General features: G+C 43.8%; 1 long non-coding RNA gene across 1 annotated transcript; it reads right to left on the reverse strand.

Moving 5' to 3' along the window:
• Nucleotides 1–4,076: 4,076 nt before the first annotated feature.
• On the reverse strand, nucleotides 4,077–6,299 carry LOC116070782. The gene is made up of 2 exons (XR_004110562.1): nucleotides 6,136–6,299; nucleotides 4,077–4,541 (listed from the first exon to the last, which is right to left on the reverse strand). It is a non-coding gene; the product is annotated as an uncharacterized LOC116070782 (long non-coding RNA).
• Nucleotides 6,300–14,818: the final 8,519 nt, after the last annotated feature.

Below are 14,818 nucleotides of genomic sequence, written 5' to 3' on the forward strand. Positions count from 1 at the left end.
AAAAAAAAAAAAAAAAAAAAATACTTCTTTTTATATGTATTTATTTATTTGCATATATTTATATGGTTCCTGTGTGGTGACAGTTCAGTCTTCAGCAGATGGGTTCTGGGAACTGACTGCCAGGCGTGGACACCACTGCTTAACCCCTGAGCCACAGCACCTTTCTTTTGTCTTTAATTTACAAAATAAAATCCCATAAGTAAATATATCAGATGCCTGTTCATAGAAAGGAAGCATACATTTATGTTAAAATTAAGAGCAATAACATTCTACACCTTCTGCATCTGTTGAGAAAGCATCCCTTCATTTGTCCCAAACAGAGAGAAGGCAGGTGCCTGCTGCAGGTGGAATTCGAAGGTTGACAAACAACATGAAAGAATGTGCACTTGTTAATTAATTTGCTTTCTTGGCAATAATACCAGACTGGAAATTTATAAAACTTCATAATTTCTCCCTTTTCCTCTCTCCAAGGCCTCCTGTATACACCTCCTTGCTCTCCTTCAAATTCATGGCCTTTTTAAAATTAATTGATATATAAACATAACCTGCTTAGTTGGTCAGAAACCTCTCTTAACTAGAGTGTCTGCTTTGTTTTCTGTTTAAATTTGTTTTTGAAACAAAGTCTCATGTAGCCCAGGTTGGCCTTTAGTTTTTTGTGTATCCAAGGATACCCTTGACCTACCTCCTCTTTCCAGGGCTGGGGTCACAGGCTGTTCCGACAAGCCCAAGGGGTCACAGGCTTTCCCAACATGCCCAGGGGGTCACAGGCTGTCCCGACATGCCCAGGGGGTCACAGGCTGTTCCCACATGCCCAGGGGGTCACAGGCTGTTCCAACATGCCCAGGGGTTCACAGGCTGTCCTGACATGCCCAGGGGTTCACAGGCTGTCCCGACATGCCCAGGGTGCTTGCTTTACAATGATGTGTCTATACTTTGTGTGCATCCCCTCTAAGTTCTCTGAAGACAAGAAACTAGAAGGACAGAAAAATGAAATAGCTCCTGCATATTTTTCCAATAGTCTCCCCCTGCCCTAACCCCAACTCATAAAGATGTGACCTGAATGAAGGCAGGATTCCACTCTAGTGCTTCAATTCAGGAGCCGACTTTGGCTTTTGCAGTTTCCATTCCCTGGAATGTCTGTGTGCCAAGTAACTTCCTCGGAGAACTGTAGTGAAGTCTAAGTCCTTGAAGGAAGAGACCACACATTCATTTCTTTACATTTCTTACCACTAAAGAGACACAAGTAGTCAGCCGAGGCCTTCGAGCCGCCTGGGAACTTGACCCCAGAAGGGATTTCCAGAGCAATCTCAGTCTAAAGATAGTCTCTTCAATTCTTAGACATCTAAAGGGTTGTACTGCTTTCCCGTGGTGAACTGTCTGTCCCAAGGCTTCCCAGCTCCCCCGAGGTCCCATCCATCTCAGGACTAATTTCTCTCCTTTCTAAGCGGCTGGTACTCTTTTCCCAGAACATTGACCTCGGCAGAGGAGAAACAGCTGGTGGACAGTTTATCCACAGTAACCCTTCACAGCCTTGTGTGCGAGGCCAGTGAGCAAAAATTCCACAATTCTCCAGTACAATCTCATTCTTTTTTTTTTTTTTTCGAGACAGGGTTTCTCTGTGTAGAGCAGGCTGGCCTCGAACTCAGAAATCCACCTGCCTCTGCCTCCCAAGTGCTGGGATTAAAGGCGTATGCCACAACAGCCCAGCACAATCTCATTCTTAAGTCTTGTTCATGTGTCAAATGTCGCAACAACAAAATGACAGTGTGTATAAAATACCGTGGAAAAGCAAAAATGTCCACACTTGATATATTCATCCAGGACCTTGCTTCTTCTAGAGTCTTTCTTTTTTTTTTTTAAAGATAGCTCCAATTCTAAAAGTATCACGTCAGTTCCCAAAACTTGTTTGTTCCGAGAAATCCAAAATCTCTGTGTCCAAATCGCATTTATAAAATTGTACTCATCAACTGGGAGTAATAGAAGTTGTTAGAAATGCATTCCAACTTCTTAATTTTGAAAGTATGTTCCTCGGAACATGAGTTTCTGAGCATTTGTGCTGTGGACTGATGGGTGTGTATCTCTGAGTGTCCGGGCATCGAGTGGGGCCTTGGACATTCACATTTAACAGTAAAAACAGCAACCAGGAAATATTTTAGTGCCTCCTTGCTCTGAACCTTTACTGACTGAAAAAGAAACTTGATTGGAGGAGCATGAAATGAAGGAGTGAGTCAAGACCAAAAGGAGTCTCAGCTGTGGGGTTTATGTGCCTGCAGTCTGGAGGGGTAAAAGTGGCCCCTAAACACACATCAGAACAACTGTGCAGTGGGCTCCCTGCCCTCTCCCCTCGCCTTCCTCCCTGTCCTGTCCTCTCCCCTCGCCTTCCTCCCTGTCCTCTTTCAGACATGGTTGTATTTCTTGAGAACATTCTTGCATATTTTTCCTTAACCTTTTGTTAAGTACATCTGGGAGCTGGCGAGGGGGGCGGTGCGGGAGCTCAGCAGTTAAGAACAATTAGTGCTCTTGCAGAGGACCCAAGTTCAGTTCCCAGCAACCAGGGTAGGCATTTCCATGAGCACATGCACGTACCCACACACAGAGATAAAAATAAAATAAATTGGTAACATTGATAACAAGAATAAAGCACATCAGGGTATTTTATTTATAGTTGGACTTTTAATTTTTTAGATTTTTAAAATTTACACATATAAATATTTGCCTGCATGTATGTATACCACATGGGTGCCAATTTCCCACAGGTGTCAGGCCACCTGGAACTGGAATTAAGTGTGCTTTGAGCTATGATGGTGCTGAGAACCAAAGCCAGGACCTCTGCAGGAGCAAGTGCTCTGAACTTCTGGTCCACTCTCCAACCCCCTTATTGAAATTTACATAGGAGCTCGTGTAACCGAAACTGACCTCAGACTCTCGATCCTCTGCCCCCCTGGTGCAGGGGTTGTGGGTGCAGGCCACCACAGCCAGCTGTGTCAGGCTTCTTAACTCAGAGTAGCAGGATCTGCATGCTGTGACCCTAGAGCGCTATGCACTGTGACATTGCCTCTGTCCACCAGATGGCAGGAAGTCCTTTGACATGTTCTGTGAGGCGGCTGCCCTGGACACTTGGATGGATCTATCAGTAAGACTTTGAAGGCATAAATGTAAAACATCAACTCTCACAGAAAACTATGTTTTCAGGCAAACAGAGCTTGTGGTGTTTAACCATTCTCTCCCCACAGCCCACCTGTGTTCCTTCCCTGGGCTTCTGCAGACACCCATTTGAAGCACTTCACCAAACCTCAGCCTCCTGTGCCTGGCTGCCTGCAGGTGCAGGCATGGTACCTGACTTCATCCTTTGGGTACCACTGATAGGGAGAGGAAGACTTTTTGACCTTATACCCTTTCCTGCCCAGTCCCCTGCTCCTACCCTGCTTATGAACACACTGCTGGCCATTCAGTACCCTGCTCAAATGTTGTCTTCTCAAACATCCTGGTTTACTTATTTATTATCTCTCCTTTGGGACAAGTGAACAGAACCTCAGGGTAAGGGATAGCTTTGCTCCCACAATACTGGGTGGACTTCTGTACGGCGCCTTGCTGCCCGGATGGCAGCAATAATGACGAACACACTTAGACTTCGTCTCTCGATGGTTTACTCAGGAAATTTCTTTTTGTGTTACAGTTCTCCTAGGTACCCAGGTGTTACACCTCCTTAAGGTACCTAGGTATTACAGCTCTCCTAGGTTCTTAAGTGTCACAGCTCTTCTTGATGTTGTTGCTTCTTCTTCTTCTTCTTCTTCCTAGGTGCTGCAGGTCTGTTTGCTTCTGTGGAGTGGCGTGGAATGTCTGGAGACAGCCCCTTATATACCCGAGCTTGAGCTGCCAAGTCCTCCTGGATTGGTTCCCCGGCAAACCCTCCTTAGCATACACCTGCTCGGGAGAGGCGCATGCGCAGCATACACCCGCTCGGGAGGAGCGCATGCGCAGTGGAATAGTCTGTTGCTACAGTGTATTGGGAACCCGCGCCATCTTGGATTTTATCGTCCAAGAAGCTGCCTACATCTCCCCCTTTTTTATTTTATTTTATTTGAAGGCTGCTCACAATAGATCAGGGGGTGATGCACTCTGCCATGGTCTCTGGCTTGGGTCATTCCACTTCGAGATCACAGCCTTACCCGTCATAGGATTAACCCCCCTCCCCCAGCCTGAGGGCTCTGTGTCTTAGGTTGGTCTGTGCTCAGGTAAGGTTGCCCGTCTTTGGGGTGCCATGGAGCTGGTGCGTTTCACCAACCCTGAGTGTTTGAGGCGGATTATTGTTTTAGTGAGGCCAGCCAAACACTGGGAGATGTGTCATTCTCAATAGCCACCAAGGCTTGGTAAACCACTGCTTTATGTTTAGCATGCTCCCTTTTCATTCTGCAAAGTAACAGAGGACACAACCCAGGAGGAACAAAACTCCCCAGAGTGCTATGCCCGCCCACTGTGGTCCTCTATTTCGGCTCCGCTTGGCTCTCCACCAGGCCTTGTCAATCGCTATCTCGATGGTCCTGTGGAAACACAAAAACAGAGCCTCTTGTCCACGTCCAGATTCTGGCATAAATCCCTTCAGGGAACCTCTGCTGCACTGATGACGATTCGCAGCAGAAAGGCCATCTACATCCAAATTTAAAAATTTTTCTTTTGGGGTACGGCCTTGGCCAATTCCCCTTTTTTGTTTTTGTCAGTAAACATATTTGGAGCCCCAACTATAGGGGTAGCTGATGTAATCTTTGGAAAGATAACAGGATGCTCTCTAAAGAAGGATTGAGCATCTTGAAAAACTGGGCAGGCGAGCTGGAGCTCTGACCTCATCGCTCGCCAAACCTCTGGGTAAAAGGAGACTCCTGGACCCCCACTGTTGATTGGATTATAGGGGGGGCACTGACAGTACACAGCCTGGGGGGCCCTTTTCAGTCTCTGGCCCTCTTTTCTTCCGCTTCTTCCTAAGGGAGCTTTTTTCTATCTTCTCAATCAGATCTTGTAATTCCTCATCTGTATCAGACCAATCTGTGTCTGAGTTCTCTTTTCTTGATTTCACTGACTGCTCTTCTTTCAGTTGTTCTAGAGCTGTCTGTCTTTCTTCAACTGTCTTACAACACTTCTGATCTTCTAGGCAGCTCTCTTTAAATTGGACTGACCCCTCTATCTCATACACCTTAGAATTAACAGGTCTAACTATAGACTGAGGATTTGTGTCAGACAATCGAATTGAAACATTTCTTCCCTTAAAGATACACTGTTGGTTCTTTTCTCTCTGCACTCTACACTTCTCTTGGTAAAAGGTCATCTATTTAAGGAACATGGGTGAGGGAAACACCTTGAACACCTCTCTCTAATCTCTGAAGGTGAGAGCCTGGTGGGCAAAGCCCTCAGGGATGGTCTCTACCCAGGGTGAATGAGAGCCATCTTCTGCCACTGCTTTCCTAAGGTCTTGGGCTTCCCAGGAATACCAAGCTACTGCCAGGGTTAACATCAACCAGAAACAGGTAGCTAGTATCTCCCAAGCTGAATTCTCTCACCCCCGCATAGGGCTGCTTGCTGAAGGCAGCTGTTCTACGGCCTTAAAACAATGCTGATCTTCTAAACAGCTCCTAAAGAGCTTCCACACAGGTTTTAACAGCTCTTAAAGAGTCAAAAAAATTGAGTTTAACATTATCAGCTCTAGGAGAGCCAGAAAAATTGAAAACAAAGCGCCCATGTTTACTTTTGTTACTTTTCTTCTCCCTCCTGCTCTAATCTTATGCCTTCTGCCGCTCTCTGGAGCCAGTTATTTAAGCTCCGCCTCCTGGCCCAGGTGCGGAAGTTACAATAGCAACAAGCTTACCAGGCTGCTCCGCTCACTCCGGGCTCGGCTCTCCTCAGCGTTCCCCTTTAGGCTCAACTACCGAGCACTTTTCCTGCTCTAAAGGCAGACTTGTCCCTAACAGGAGCTTTAACTTTGAGGCTCAACTACTGAGCACTTTCCCTGCTCTAAAGGCAGACTTTACGTCCCTAACCGGGATCCTTGTTTGAAGGCTCAATTCTACTGAGCACTTTCCTGCCTTAAAGGCAAATTTTATGTCCCTAACTGGGAGCTTTCAATTTTTTGAGGGCTCAACTTACCGAGCACTTTCCGATCGATCGCCCTGTTCCATCGAGAGTTCTGGAGTCTCCTACGGGTCACTTTGACACGAAGTCCCCATACGGGCCACCACTTGTACAGAGCCTTGCTGCCTGGATGGCAGCAATAACGACGAACACACTTAGACTTCTTCTCTCGATGGTTTACTCAGGAAATTTCTTTTTGTGTTACAGTTCTCCTAGGTACCCAGGTGTAACAGCTCTTTAAGGTACCTAGGTATTACAGCTCTCCTAGGTTCTAAAGTGTCACAGCTCTTCTTGATGTCACGGCTCTTCTTGATGTTGTTGCTTCTTCTTTTTCTTCTTCTTCTTCTTCTTCTTCTTCTTCTTCTTCTTCTTCTCCTTCTCCTTCTCCTTCTCCTTCTCCTTCTCCTTCTCCTTCTCCTTCTCCTTCTCCTTCTCCTTCTCCTTCTCCTTCTCCTTCTCCTTCTCCTTCTCCTTCTCCTTCTCCTTCTCCTTCTTCTTCTTCTTCTTCTTCTTCTTCCTCCTCCTCTTTTTCCTAGGTGCTGCAGGCCTGCTTGCTTCTGTGGAGTGGCGTGGAATGTCTGGAGACAGCCCCTTACATACCCGAGCTTGAGCTGCCAAGTCCTCCTGGATTGGTTCCCTGGAAAACCCTCATTAGCATACACCCGCTCGGGAGGGGCACGTGCACAGTGGAATAGTCTGTTGCTACAGTGTATCGGGAACCCGCGCCATCTTGGATTTTATCGTCTAAGCGGCTGCCTATAGACTTCACACAGGACTGTAATACCAGTCCCTCCTGTCTATCATCTAGATAATAGATGATAATAGATAATAGCCCATTTATAGATGATTGCAAGATGTATAGCTCATGTCCTATCCTACACTTACTGATTATAAGGATCTGGTCAAGGGACTCCTGTCCACTTTGACTCTTGGTGCTGACAATAACCTCAGGATTAAAGGCATTTAATCTCACACACACACAACATGTGCGCACTCGCGTGCGCGCGCGTGCACACACACACACACACACACACACACACACACACACACACGTTATTCAGCCTCTAAATAGAAGGTTCTAAGCTCTCTAACCCAGCAGTGAAAGCTGATCATTAAGCTAAAAGACAGCTGGCTTCTAGAAATGAAGTTATGTGTATCTTTTTAAGCCTTTGGGCATGAGCAGAAATGCTGGGCACCTCCCTGCCCCCCTTCACAACTGGAAGGAGGAAAGCTGCTCCTGGAGCTGGGGAGCTCATTTCCTCCCTCTAATGCTCCCCCGCTTCAGTCTGTTAGCGGTCAGTGGCGTAGCTGATGGCACTGTAGTTCCATGCTAAGCTCCAGCAAGGATGTTCAAAGCACCTCCAGGGTCTTTCCTCTCTGCCATCTGCTTCCTTCCTAATTTCCTCTTTAACCTCCCCTTTCTGTACACCTTCGCCCTGACCTCCACCCCAGTCACTGTGTAGTAAGGAACAAAACCACTGAGTTTCTCCACATCAGATTCTGGCCTGTCTGGATTTTGCCCTGGACAGATCATGAGATACACCTTGGTGCACTCAATAAAGAGCAATTGTTTTGTTAATCCAAACAAAGCTGAGAATGTTTAAATTCCTCCCACTCTCTCCTCACCACAGAGTGAGATGAATCCAACTATGTTGTAAGAGTGTGGCCGCAGGCCTGTACTCTTGAGTTATGAAATGTTGCAGCAAACTCTCCTTGTATAGAAATGTTATCAGCCAAGAACTCTAGCCTTAACCCTGCCATTGAGAAACCTGGAGAACTTTTTCCCTGTGCACAGGGACTTTCAGAAGTTTCTGCCCAATCAACATCTGCAGTATTCATAAGAATATGTGATGATATAAGGATACTGTGGTGACTTCTCTCCCCAGAGACTATTTGTATTTTTGGTCCAAGTAGGGGCTTAGCAGTACTACACAAGCCCTCAAGCCTGATGCTCCATTGCACATTTAAGGGATGGCAGATGTTAGAACTGGCAGCTGGGATGAATGCAGTCGGTGGACATGAGAACACTGTCCCTTCCCATGTGTAAGCATACACACACACACACACACATACACACACACACGCGTGTGTGTGTGTGTTTCCAAGTATGTGATGAAGTTGAAATAAGGAGAAAAATATGGCCCTTAGCTTTTTAGTTTTCTCTGGATATAAACTTAGAAAATTTCATTTTCCCTGTTCTTACTTTGTGCACACAGTAAGGAAAAGTCACGACAATCTTGGGCCTCTGGTGACATTCCCTCCCCTGCTTTGAGGTAAGGTCTGTCATTGGTTTGGAGCTGGCTGAGTGGGCTAGGATGACTGACAAGGGATCTGCTTGTCTCTGCTCCCCAGTGCTGAGATTACAGGGCACTCATTATATCTATCTATCTGTCTATCTATCTGTCTATCTATCTATCAATCACCTATCATCTATCTGTCATCTATCTATGCATCATATATCTATAATCTATCATCTGTCCTATCTATCTATCTATTTCTATCTAGCCATCTATCATCTATCAATCATCTATCTATGCATCATATATCTATCATCTGTCTATCTATCATCTATCATCTATCAATCACCTATCATCTATTTATCATTTATCTATTCATCATATATCTATCATCTGTCCTATCTATCTATATATCTGTCTATTTATATCTATCTATCCATCTATCAATCATCTATCATCTATCTATGCATCATATATCTATTATCTATCTATCTATCTATCTATCATCTATCACTGTCTATCTATTGGTGCTATTACCAGGTACTCAGTACATTAATTTATTTATTTACCCATTTTTTTTTTTTTGAGACAGTGTCTCACTATGGAGCGTTGGCTGATGTAGAACACCCTCTGTAGACCATATTGGTCTTGATCACAGAGGTCCACCTGCCTCTGCCTTCCAAGTGCTAGGAGTACTGGTATGTACCACCATACCTGGTAAATTGAAATGTATTTATTGATTTGAGGGGGAAGCAGAGTTTTATTATGTGACTGTTGGTGGAAAACTTGCTTTGTTTGGAGCTGTTTTCTGTAACCTTTCCACTATCCTTTTCTTTTCAGGACCTTAAATCTTTGATACATTACAGAAGAGGCAGGCATGTGAAAGGATGTGAAAGGATGTGAAAGGATGGGCAAGGAAGAAGGAACGGGTATGAGACTGGCAAGGTTGAGCTGCAGCAAGGGGCTCAAAGACCTTGGGATGCACTAAAGCCCTGGGGTGGTTAGAGGAAGTTCCTTGATTGTGAGAGCAGAGTGCTAGTCAGTGTCCTGGAGGTGTTCTTGCTGCAGGTGTTCTGGCTCAAGCAGCAGTCTGGCTTGATGAATGGCTACAGCTTTATAAATGTCAACTCTAGAAAGGAATCTGTTTTGACCTTGTTAGCTTGAGAAGCAGTCAATTCTAAAGATGTTAGTGCCTCCCCGTGCCTTTCCCAGGCCTGTGAACTGTGGCCTCTCCTTAAGCTCACATTAAGGACCACCATCCCCACCAACTGGCCCATCTGTGAGAAAGAGTGGGTTTGAATCTGGGTCGCATGTACAACAAGCAGGTGTTGAATGAAATCAGGGCTGTGGTATGTTCTAATTCATGGGTTTGAATATGTTGGCATGAGAGGTTGACGACGAAGAAAGCATACTTGCAACACGCAGAATGATGTGATGAGAAAGGCACATCCAGAAGAAGGAGGAAGAGACCCCCCTCCCAGATTCCTCGGGGCGTCTTGTTAACTCCCACAATGCCCAGGGCTTCTCTATTAACACTAACAAACTTATAAGCATGTTTGCAGTGTCCCTCTTCAGGGTTGAGAACATAAGATCTGTGAATAGTAGGTCTATCCTGTTCATTTCTCTCCTTTGGTTCTTCACAGGTTGCTGGGCCAGTGGCACATAGATGGGGCATAAATACATATAATCTTGACAGCACTGCAAAGTAATCATATTTCAGTTTCCAGGGGAAGTTGACATTGGGAAGACTTCAGTGGCTCACCTGTATTCATTCACATAGCCAGTAAGTTCAGAAACCTGAAGCTAAAGGCAGGCGACTAGAGGTAGGCTCTTTCCCCTTGCATGTCCATGAAAATGGCACCAAGCAAATGTATTATCTCCATTCCATGTCTGTTCTTTGTAACAGAATAGACTTCGGCTCTCATTAGCCAAACAGCTTAATAGACAGGGTCAGGAGGTCACAGAAGAGAACAGCTAAGAAGCTAGGGGGAATTGGGGTTCCAGTGTTAGAAACTAGGTTGGATGAAGGCCTTGGAGTCAGGGCTTTAAGCCTTTCTCCAGTGTGACCCATGACTCATCCTTATTTGGAGTTCCAAGAGAGAATTTAACTGGCCAGAGGAGGGCAGCATGCCTGTGTTGACTAAGGCTGTGTATATAACGGGAAGAGGAAATTCCTTCCAAAACAATTCAAGTGAGGTTACAAGAAAAAAGTAAAAGTGTATACCGGGAATCCAAAATAAATAGCAAGTGTCCTCTAAAGCAGTTACAAGGAAGGCTGGCTGCGGATCCTGAGCCAGGAGTGATTGCCCTCCCCAAACCCCTCCCAGGATGTGTTAATGGAATGGGGGGGAGGGTGGAAGAATCTACCACAATGCCATCTTTGAGTGCCTGCTGGGCTCCCCTGCCCCCAGTTACTTCTGTTGTTCACACCTTCCTATGGGATTATTTTAAATCCCTATTTCCTGATGACCCAACATCCTCCTGTGACTGGCAGGGGGTGAAGCCTGCCAAGGCTTCAGGTAGCAGCCTTGCCCAGTCCAGCACCATTTTCAGTAACATCCTGTGTTCATAACTTTCCAGCTCAGCTCCAGATGCCAGTTTGGGACTGTGACATCTCCCACAGCTTCCTGCTACACTACTCTTCATACATCCCGGCCCACAGACACAGTGCTCATCTGGTCTTCAGCCACCACCCTGTGTTCTGTGCCCCACCACCCCACTGTGAAGGAAGGGTCTACCCAGAGAGGGTAACTCTGGTATACTCACATGAAGCCATCCTGGCAGCACCAGTACTGGAAACCATGATTTTGGTCTGTGGACAGCAGTGACAGCTTCCCTCCCTCATGAATAAGGCCGCTAAGTCAGGTGAGTGAGTGTCTTTGGAATTCTGCTACAACCCACCCAGAGAGCCCATGAGTCTGTGTTTAGAACAATGCCTAGAGTTTTTGTAGAACTTATCAATCAGTTCAGAATTTTCCCTCAGCAAGTGCCTTCTATGGGTCAGGTCTAGGATTAGCACTTTGCATACGCTGCCATCAAAGCTCACTAGTACTATAGGGTTACCCAAAGCACAAAACAGGTTTGAGAAACTACAGAACACATCTGAAACTCATACACTTAGCATCTGGTAGAGCCAAACTCAGCCCCAGAAAAGCTGCTATGTTTCCCAATACACTCATTATAAGGCTATATAGTTGGTCTTTATACAGTGGTACAGTATTATACTAATAGTTATATCCACGTTTAGAACACTTCCCACCCCAGTGCTTCCCTTATATCAGTCTCTGCTGCTGCCCTTGCTCTCCTGGGCATTTCTTTTTACTTTTGCATAATCAGAGTTGGCAAATCAATAAGATCAAACATGTGACATGAAGTTCACTTATGTTGCATGTATCATTCCATTTATATGGCTGAACAGTAATGTTGTGCCAGAAAACGCTCATGAACCTCAAAAGACCACCAAGGAGCTGATTCCGATGCAATCACACTAGCTCAAGCTTGGGCCACACCATTGTCTCTAATGCAGTAGAAGGGGAGGGTGCAGCACTAAGCTTAGGCAAGCTTAGTTTCAGGCAAGCATTTATAGAGACAAAGGGGGTATCTAGCCTGGCACACATCTGACTGAGGGCTATGATGGCCTTTAACATAACTGGCTGGTGCTGGGAGCCAAACCATAAACTTAACTTGTGCTTTCCTCCTGATTGGTGGTCATTAGGAGTGAAAGGTCAGAGGCAGGCTTGTAACCTGGAGGTGCAGATTTGTTGGGGACCTGGAAACTGGTGCTAGAGTCAGGTCTTGTTGGGGGGGGGGGGATAACCTGGAAACTGGTGCCAGTTTGTTAGTTAACTCAAGTTCAACTTTACTTCAGATTCTCCAAGATGGAGTCTAAACCCAAAGATCTAGTCTCTCAGTAGTTCATTGTATAGTTATTCTACATTTTGTTTGTGTATATAGAGGTTGGTAGATATTTAAATCATTTACAATGTGAACTATTATACTGTGTGGCTATGAACTTTTTATGTATTTATGTTATGTTATTTTATTTATTTTTTATTCTTTTCTCATATATTACATCCTGACTATAGTTTCCTCTCCCTCCCTTCCAATGGCTATGAATATTTACACATAAGTCTCTCTGTAATTATGTCTTCATACCCTGCATACTTAAGGAGTAGAAATTCTGGGTCATATGGTAAATATATTTAACATCTTAAAAAATTGCCAAACTATTACCTAGATTAAATATACCATTTTATGATTCTGGTTTCTTCAAATTCTTGCCCAAACTTGAAAAGGTCAATCTTTGGTTATAGGTATTCTAGCAGTGGAGAGCAGAGGTATTGATTTGTATTTCCTTGGTATATAGCAAACGATGCTAATTGTCTTCAGGCTTTGCTGAGACATCCTTTCAAATCCTGGTCATTTTTAAAATCGACGTATTTGATTGAATTGTTAGACTTTTTCTTTACACATGCATACACACATATACATATATGTGTATACATATATACACATATCAAATATACACATATATACACACACATATATAAACACACACATATGTGTATATACATATATATAGTGTATATATACATATATATATATATATACATATATATATATATATATATATATATACATATATATATATATGATTTAAAATCTAGTTTCTCCTATTGAGTAAAACATCCAGTATTTGTTTTTCTGGGTTTTGTTTTCTCATTTAATACAATGATCTCCAGTTATCCCATTTTTCTGAAAATATTATTATCTCATTTTTCATGCTAGAATCTTTATATGTTCTGGCTATAAGTCTCTTATTAGATATAGATACCTTTTCTGTCTATGGCTTATCTTTTCTTTTTTTCTCAGTGGTGTCTTTCTAAACAGCAAAGCTTTTAATTTTGATCATGTTGAATCTATCAATATTTTTCATTAAGAGAGCATGGTTTGGGTCTCATGTTTAAGAAATCTTTGCCTAATCTATATCCACAAAGACATTCTTCTGTGTTTTCTTCTAGATTAATTTTTGATTTTTGCACTGGGTCCCTATGAGATGAAAAAAGTTTCTTTATTTATGTACTTTAATATTTACCTCCAGTTATCCTAACATCCTTTACAGAAGAGGACATTGGCTTGCCATAATGTTGCAGTCAAGTCAATGTCTTCGTCAATGACTTTAATGTCAATGTCTGAAGTTGGCTCTGTTTCATTGATCTATGATTTTATTATTACTTTAGCACCACACTGCCCTGATTGCTGTAACTTTATTAAAACTCTTCCAAACTTCTGATAGTAATTGTATCTTTGTATTTCCACATAAAGAACCAGCTTGTCAAAACAAACAAACAAGTAAACAAGCAAACTAATGCCTTCTGTTACAGACTAAAGTGACAGAACAATATTTGGACTCTGCTTTTCCCAACCACTGAGGACTGAACCTAGAACCAGGACATGCTCGATCCTTGAGCTATATCTATTTTGTTTGTTTGTTTCTGGAGACAGGCTCCCTGCCTGGACTTGTTTTTACAGTCTTCTTGACTCAGCCTGGAATTACATGGCAACAGTTGCTACCCTAACACTTTTGAATGCTGTAATCTATGAACTCAGTGGCTTCTTCCACTTGTTCAGATCTTCTTCGATTTCTATTCAATGTTTTGAAGTTTTCAGTGTGTAGTTTTTACATTTCTTTTTGATAAAAATTGGTCCTGGGTACAGAGATGACTTATAGCAGTTAAGAATGCTTGTTGCTTTTGCAGAGAACCTGGGTTTAGTTCCTGGCATCCATTTACTGGCTCACAGCCATCTGTAACTCCAGTTTTAGGACATCTGATGCTCTCTTCTGACCTACACAGGCATTACATGCATGTGATATATGTACATTTAGGCTAAATAAATATTGTCTATTTTATTCCTTCTATGCTACTATGAATGAAATTTCTTTCTTGGTTTCATTTTTCCACTTACTATTATTATCATTATGGTTTTGTTTTGTTGAGACAGGGTCTCTCTATTATGGAGCTCTGTCTGAATGTCCTGGGACTTGCTATGTAGCCCAGGCTGGCCTTGTGATCACAGAAATTCTCCTGCCTCTGCCTCCCTGGTGCTGAGATTAAAGGTGTGGGCCACCAGGCCTTGTGCGGCGCTTCTGCTGCCTACCAGCAGCAATAACGACCGAACACCTGGACTTCTTCTCTCGACGGTTTACTCAGGAATATTCTTTTGTTACAGCTCTCCTAGGTACCCAGGTGTTACAGCTCTTTAAGGTACCTAGGTATTACAGCTCTCCTAGGTTAAGTGTTACAGCTCTCCCTGATGGCACGGTTCTTCTTGATATAACTGCTGCTTCTTCTGCTTCTGCTTCTGCTGCTGCTGCTGCTGCTTCTGCTTCGGCTTCTTCTTCTTCTTCTTCTTCTTCTTCTTCTTCTTCTTCTGCTTCTTCTTCTTCTTCTTCTGCTTCT

Source organism: Mastomys coucha, unplaced genomic scaffold, assembly GCF_008632895.1.
Source record: "Mastomys coucha isolate ucsf_1 unplaced genomic scaffold, UCSF_Mcou_1 pScaffold22, whole genome shotgun sequence".
Classification (NCBI taxonomy): Eukaryota; Metazoa; Chordata; class Mammalia; order Rodentia; family Muridae; genus Mastomys; species Mastomys coucha.